This window comes from Arachis ipaensis, chromosome B06 (assembly GCF_000816755.2).
Source record: "Arachis ipaensis cultivar K30076 chromosome B06, Araip1.1, whole genome shotgun sequence".
Taxonomy (NCBI): Eukaryota; Viridiplantae; Streptophyta; class Magnoliopsida; order Fabales; family Fabaceae; genus Arachis; species Arachis ipaensis.
The window spans coordinates 119,290,846-119,298,516 of NC_029790.2; positions in this window are offsets into that span (position 1 = coordinate 119,290,846).

The window sequence follows — 7,671 nt, forward strand, 5'->3', positions numbered from 1 at the left end:
GCAGAGGAGAAGAGTTTCATACAATTGAGCTTGGTGGAGCTCAGCGTCGAGAAGAACTCCGTCCGCACCTAGAAGGCGAGATAGAGAAGGTTCAGATTGGAGACACCTCGAATAAAATGACTAATATCGGCACGGTCCTAAGAGGAGACTCAAAAGAATCACTGATACAATTCTTGCGAGAGAATGTCGACCTCTTCGCATGGAAAGCCGCAGACATACCAGGAATAGACCCTAAGTTAATGTGCCACAAGTTAGCGGTCTATCCAGGATCTCGGCCGGTGCAGCAGAAACGAAGAACAAGTGCAAGCGTTATTGGAGGCAGGATTCATAAGAGAAGTCAAGTATCCACTATGGCTAGCCAACGTCGTTTTGGTGAAAAAGTCAAACGGGAAGTGGCGCATGTGTACCGATTACACCGATCTCAACAAAGCCTGCCCAAAAGATCCATATCCACTCCCAAGTATTGACACTCTGGTAGATGCTTCCTCTGGATATAGATACCTCTCGTTTATGGACGGCTATTCGGGATACAACCAAATCCCCATGTATCCACCAGATCAAGAAAAAACGTCGTTCTTAACACCAAAGGCGAACTACTGCTACATCGTGATGCCTTTCGGTCTCAAGAACGTGGGAGCTACTTATCAAAGGCTAATGAATAAAGTCTTCTCAGATCACATCGGGAAAATCATGGAAGTCTATGTGGACGACATGTTGATAAAAACACAGAACGAAAATACATTATTGTCCGACCTGTCCCAAGTATTCGACACTATAAGGAAGCATGACATGCGACTCAACCCCGCAAAATGCACCTTCGCAGTTGAAGCAGGCAAATTCTTGGGTTTCATGCTCACACAAAGGGGAATTGAAGCAAATCCAGACAAATGTCAAGCTATACTCAACATGAAGAGCCCAACCTGTGTCAAAGAGGTACAGCAACTCAACGGGAGATTGGCCGCCCTATCCCGATTTTTAGCAGGAGCTGTGATAAGATCTCTCCCCTTCTATGCTACTTTAAGAAAGGGAAAACAGTTCGAATGGACGACAGAATGTGAACAAGCTTTCCAAAACTTCAAGGAGTTCTTAGGACGGCCACCTATCCTATCTCGACCACAAGAAGGAGAATCACTTATATTATATCTCGCAGTAGGAAGCCGGGCGATAGCCTCAGCACTAGTCAGAGAAGACGAAAATGGGCAACAACCCGTCTACTTCATTAGCAAAGCACTACAGGGATCCGAGCTGAACTACCAGAAAATAGAAAAATTTGCCTATACTCTCATCCTAACATCTCGACGACTCCGCCCGTACTTTCAGGCTCATACCATCAAGGTTAGAACTAACCAGCCCATAAAAGGAATACTACAAAAAACAGATTTAGCAGGCGAAATTCTACAATGGGCAGTCGAGTTATCGGAGTTCGACTTCCAATATGAAGCTCGGACGGCCATCAAATCACAGTATCTGGCCGACTTCATCGCAGAATTCACAGATACCCCGGAAACTCCCGCAGAATAGAATCTCTACGTGGACGGTTCCTTAAATAAAACTGGAAGCGGCGCGGGCGTGATAATAGGAAGCAACCAAGGAACCCAAGTTGAGCTAAAAGAGGAATCTCAATACCTTTACTAAAATGTGTTCCGACCTCCAACACAAAGGAAGTGCTAGAAGAAATACATAGCGGCATTTGTGGCAATCATCTCGGAGCGCGAGCTCTCGCCAAAAAAGTACTCCGAGCAGGATTTTATTGGCCAACTCTACAGAAAGAAGCCACAGAATTTGTAAAGACATGTCCACCATGTCAAAAACATGCCAATTTTCACATCGCCCCGCCAGAAGAGCTCATCAGCGTGACTTCACCTTGGCCATTTACAAAATGGGGACTCGATCTTCTCGGCCCCTTCCCACAGGGATCATGACAAGTTAAATTTCTCATAGTGGGAGTGGATTACTTTACAAAGTGGATTGAGGCAGAGCCCCTAGCCAATGCCACCGCTCAAAGGAGTCAAAAATTCTTATATAGAAACATTGTCACGAGATTCGGGATTTCATATTCAATAACTACAGACAATGGCACTCAATTCACGGATGCAGGCTTCAGAAAACTAGTAGCCGACTTGAATATAAAGCACCAGTACACCTCTGTCGAGCATCCACAAGCCAATGGACAGGCCGAGGTGGCTAACAAAGTCATATTGGCTGGGCTAAAATGGAGATTACAAAATGCAAAGGGAGCCTGGGCAGAAGAGCTTCCATAGGTCCTATGGGCATATCGAACAACTCCACATTCCACCACGAAGGAATCCCCCTTCCGATTAGCATACAGAACGGAAGCGATGATTCCAGTAGAAATTGAGGAAGGATCGCCAAGAGTAGTTCACTACAATGAAGGAGCAAACTCCCAACTTCAAAGAGAAGAGCTCGACTTGTTACCCGAAATCCAAGAAAGAGCTCAGATCAAGGAAGAAGCCCTAAAACACCGAATGGCTTCCAGATACAATCAAAAGGTAGTGCCGAGAAGTTTTGCGGAGAATGATCTTATCCTAATCCGAAATGATATCGGAACAACTCGACCGGGAGAAGAAAAGCTGGCGGCAAACTGGAAAGGACCCTACCGAGTTATAGAAGTACTTGGAAAGGGCTACTACAGACTGTCTGAACTCGACGGACGAGAGCTTCTCAGGTCATGGCACGCCTGCAACCTCAGAAGGTACTACAGTTAACCAACCCTATTAAAGAGGATTACTTTAACTCAGAAGGGCTCGACATGACAAAGTCAGCCCAAACTAAAAGTTATCAAAAGTAGTCCCTGAAAGAGATCTGACAAAGATCCAAGAAAGAGGACTACAAATAACTTAAAGGAGACCAATATAACCAAGTCGGACTCCCACTACTAAAAGTTATCAAAGTGGTCCCTGAAAGAGATCTGACAAAGATCCAACAAAGAGGACTACAAATAACTTAAAGGAGACCAATACAACCAAGTCGGACTCCTACTACTAAAAGTTATCAAAGTAGTCCCTGAAAGAGATCTGACAAAGATCCAAGAAAGAGGACTACAAATAACTTAAAGGAGACCAATATAACCAAGTCGGACTCCTACTACTAAAAGTTATCAAAGTAGTCCCTGAAAGAGATCTGACAAAGATCCAAGAAAGAGGACTACAAATAACTTAAAGGAGACCGATACAACCAAATCGGACTCCTACTAGAAACAAGTTATCAAAATAGTTCCTGAAAGAGATCTGACAAAGATCCAGGAAAGGGATTACAAATATAACTTGGAAATGGACTGCGAAAACAACTCGGAGACCAACCTGAAAGAATCGATTACGAATCGTCAGAAATAAAACCAGAGCGAGAACGAACCAAAAAAAATTCTTAGTTAGACCTACCTAGCCACAACCACAAAGGATTCAAAATACAAAATACAAAAGCAATCCAAAAGAGGTTAAGCTGTAGGGTTCCAACATTCATAGAAAAAGAAATACCAAGTCAAGCACAAAAGACAAAGTTATCATCCACAAGACTAAAAAAGCCTCGGAGGCAACCAAAACCTACCGCAAAAGTAGAAGCATGCTACCATTTGTTTTTATAAAAAACAAAAGTTGCTAGGCAAACAACAAGAAAGTGTTAGCAAAACATAAAGAGTTTAAAAAAGCCCACAAGCCGGGCCAACTACATATCCAGAATAAAGATTAAAACTAAGGGTCAGAAGATTTTTTAGCAGCATCAGGCTGAGGAGACGGAGGTCGAGTCTGGAGAGGAACGGCATCTACAGTACCGTCATCCCGATTCAAGATCTGGCAGTCGGGGTCAGAAGCAGGAGGACCAACCTCGGCAGGGACAGCAGAGGTCGACACCTTGGTAGAGGCTACAGGGAGAGGATCGACATCATCCTCATCCTCGTCATCAGGGACAACCTTGCCATCCCTGACAACGTTCTCCAAGCTAAAGAGGGTCAGGTCGGCCTTGGGAGCAATAACCCGAACTTGTTCCCTCAGGTTCTCATAGGCAGTAGTTACACTGCCAACAAGATGACCTTAGAGTTCGGAATAATTAGCCCGGGCATTCTCCAACTCTTCTCTCAGACGCAACACCTCCCGGTAAGACGTCAAATAACTATCCTTATGCCGCATAGCCGTGTCCTCGGCCAGTTTCAGAGAGCCAGCCAAGGAAGTAGAAATAGCCTTTTCATTTTCCAAATCTTTCTCCAACCTGGCCACCCTTACTTCAAGCTCCCCCTTTAAATCCTTCATCCGATCAAACTCCTGTTTGGCCTCCTCCATAAAAGCTTTAGTGGCATGGAGAGGAAGACTTTGAGCAGTCCGATATAGGGCCGCCCCCATGTGTGCCAACTTGATACCACTCCAGGTGATATAATCAAAATGATGAAGAATCGACACGTCATCCATCGGAAGAACACCATAAGGGCTGATTTGTTGATCTACAAACTCAACTGCATCAAAGTCAGGAGCATCAAGGTTGAAAGGTTCAGTTGTTCTTTGCTTCTTACTAGGAGGGGAACCGGAAGCAGCAACGGAAGATTGTGGAGGATCGACCTGACAAACCCGAGGAGTGGGAATTGCTCTCCTCGGCCTGGGAGAACTCGGTATAGGAGGTTTAACCAGAGGCTGAGAAGACCCCTCTCCGGCCGCTTTGGCCGAGAGGTTTAGTGCTGCGGTCGCCTTCTTCGCCTTCTTATAGGCTCTCATAGAATCATTATTCTTCGACATCTCTGAAAAACACAAAAAACAAAGACAAGTTACAACACAGGAAAAACAAAGCCCGAGAGCAAGTATAAAAACAAATCAGGCAGTACCCAAAGCAGCTCGAACCAAAGATGGATCACTCAAAAATCTCTTCGTGTCCAGGTGGGGTGGCTTCCCCCACAAATCTTCAAGAACGACCACAAAGGCCCGCTCAACCTCACTAAGCATTTCCCACGTGTAACGTGGCACTCTTACATTCTTTTGCCACTCCAGAGGAAAAGCAGGTTCATCATTTTCATCAAGAAAAAAGAGGCGAACCCCCTCAATGGCACGGACTCGGAAGAAATAGTTCTTAAAATCTTTAAACGACTCATCATACATGGCAAAAACTTTATGCCCCTGGGCCGACCTGAAAGAAACCCAGGAAGCTTTCTTTTTGGAGGAACCCCCAGGTTTGGCCGAGACAAAAAGACAAAGGAAAAGAGTTTCAGAAGGTGTTATATCCAACTCCTGACAAAGAAGTTGAAATATCTTGATAAAACCCCAGGAGTTTGGATGCAGCTGGGATGGGGCAATGTTGCAGGACCAGAACAAATCAGTTTCAAAGGCAGTAAAAGGGAAAGTAACGTTCAATTGGCTAAAAAAGTATTCATAAGCATAGAAAGAGGGACGCTCCCCCTCGACGGAAGTCGGAAAACAAACTCTCTCATCAGAGTCAGGAGCAACAAGCTCATAATCCCCCTCGCAGGAACTGTTAGCACAAATCCTATGGCGCTTCCTCAGCTCAGTGCAAAATTCAGCATCCACAATAGAAACACACAACAAAACAAGGGAGTCCAGCCAATCGGACATCCCCTCGGGAACTCTGGAAGACATCTCTACAATGTTATTGCGAGAAGACATGAGGCCAACTAAATCCTACAAGTAAGAAAAGAAGAGGGGATTACTAAAAACATCTCGGACAAGGGAGAAAACAACTCAATACGATGCAGGAGATTACACAGAAAAGGAAAACCCCAAGACTCAAACCAAAATCTTGGGGCATCCTTTGGAGGCAATAATCAGGCAAAGTTTCCAGGAAAAATCTACAGCTCGCACCCCAGCATCTCTTAGAAAGAAAACAAAAGAAAGCGAAAAATGCAAAAAAGATCACCCTCATACAGTCTATCAGAAGAAAGCACTATTTCTACAATGTAGTAAAAATGGCCAAACGGAAAGGCGCAAACTTTTTTTTGAAATCAAGCAAAAAGCAAGCACCAACACCGAGCGTACCAAACAAGAAATCATCAAAGACACCAGCCTTTTTTCCAGAATCAAACGCATTTTCATCAAAAGCACAAACGAGAAATAACATGCAGAAGCCCTAAGCACATTAAAGCAATAGGAAAGGAGAAAAAGATTCAGAGCACGCATTACGACTGTAACCAGGCACAGTAGAAGCAGAAAGATCCAAACTTCCCTCAAAGCAAAATCGCAACTTAATCACAAAAAGCCAAAAGCAGCGAAAGAGAAAGAAAATATGAATGGAACTCACCTGGAGAAGAGAAAAGCTTCAAAGGAAAAAAGGAGATGTAAGTTGTCCCGAGAATCGCCAAGCGACGCCGCCACGAAGGAAAAGAAGAAACGAAGGCAAAAAACAGAGAACGAGAAAAACGGAGGAAAATGGTGAAGAAGTTACGAAAGAGCAAAGAAGAGAAACCGTCTCTGAGCTTTCAAAAATCAAAATAAAGAGCCAAAGGAAAAATTGAGCAGTTAATACTAATTAATTAGGGCATTAAACCCTCGCACGTTCCCCAGGACAAAGCGCTAATACAAAAGGGCGCGCTTTTAAAGGAAAACGTTCTACATTCAAAAAAGCTTCCGCAAAGGAATCGACAAAATGCTTGAGTTCGGCTTCACTAAAGAAGGACCAAAGTCAAGAACTCGACCTCAAAAAGAAGACCGAGCTCAAGCAGGGGCACTGTTCATACCCAGGGTCGAGCTGTCCGAACCGGGATGTTCAGTAGCGAAGCGACCGACCTGTTCAGATCAAGCGGACCGACTTCTTTACGAAGAACTCGGCCAAATCGACAGCAAAGCCCAATAAAAGGGCCCAAATAGAGGAACACAACCCAGAATCCAAAGGCAATCCCAGCCTATAGAGATAAAGGCGGTTCCCTTGAAGATAAGCTGACTTCACTCAAGATAAGATAAGATAAGATAAGATAACTAACTTATCTTATCAGAAAGGTCAGCCCACACTACTATAAATACACTGGAGCACCCAGGTATAACTCATACTCTGATTCTACATAAAAAACCTGGTTAATACCCGTGCTAACTTAAGCATCGGAGTCTCTTGCAGGTACCCCCCACCCTCCGGTGGCCAAGGATCAACAGTGTAGCAAATCCGACGAGTCGGACCTAACAGCTCCGGCCGTCATTAGCCAGCCGGATACGTTATCTCCGACCAGTACAGAAGATCTCATCCAAGATCGACCTCCAGTTTCAGGTAACCCTCGGAACACTTAGGGTCACGGCCAAGACTCATAAAGTAGCTGTGTTCAAGAATCAACATACTGAACTAGGAGAATCAATAACACTATCTAAATTCTGAGTTCCTATAGATGCCAATCATTCTGAACTTCAAAGGATAAAGTGAGATGCCAAAACTGTTCAGAAGCAAAAAGCTAAAAGCCCCGCTCATCTAATTAAGACTGATCTTCATAGATATTTTTGGAATTCATTGTATATTCTATTCTTTTTATCCTATTTGATTTTCAGTTGCTTGGGGACAAGCAATAATTTAAGTTTGGTGTTGTGATGAGCGGATAATTTATACGCTTTTTGGCAGTGTTTTTAGTATGTTTCTAGTATATTTTAGTTAGTTTTTATTATGTTTTTATTAGTTTTTAATTAAAAATCACATTTCTGGACTTTAATATGAGTTTGTGTGTTTTTTTGTGATTTCAGGTAT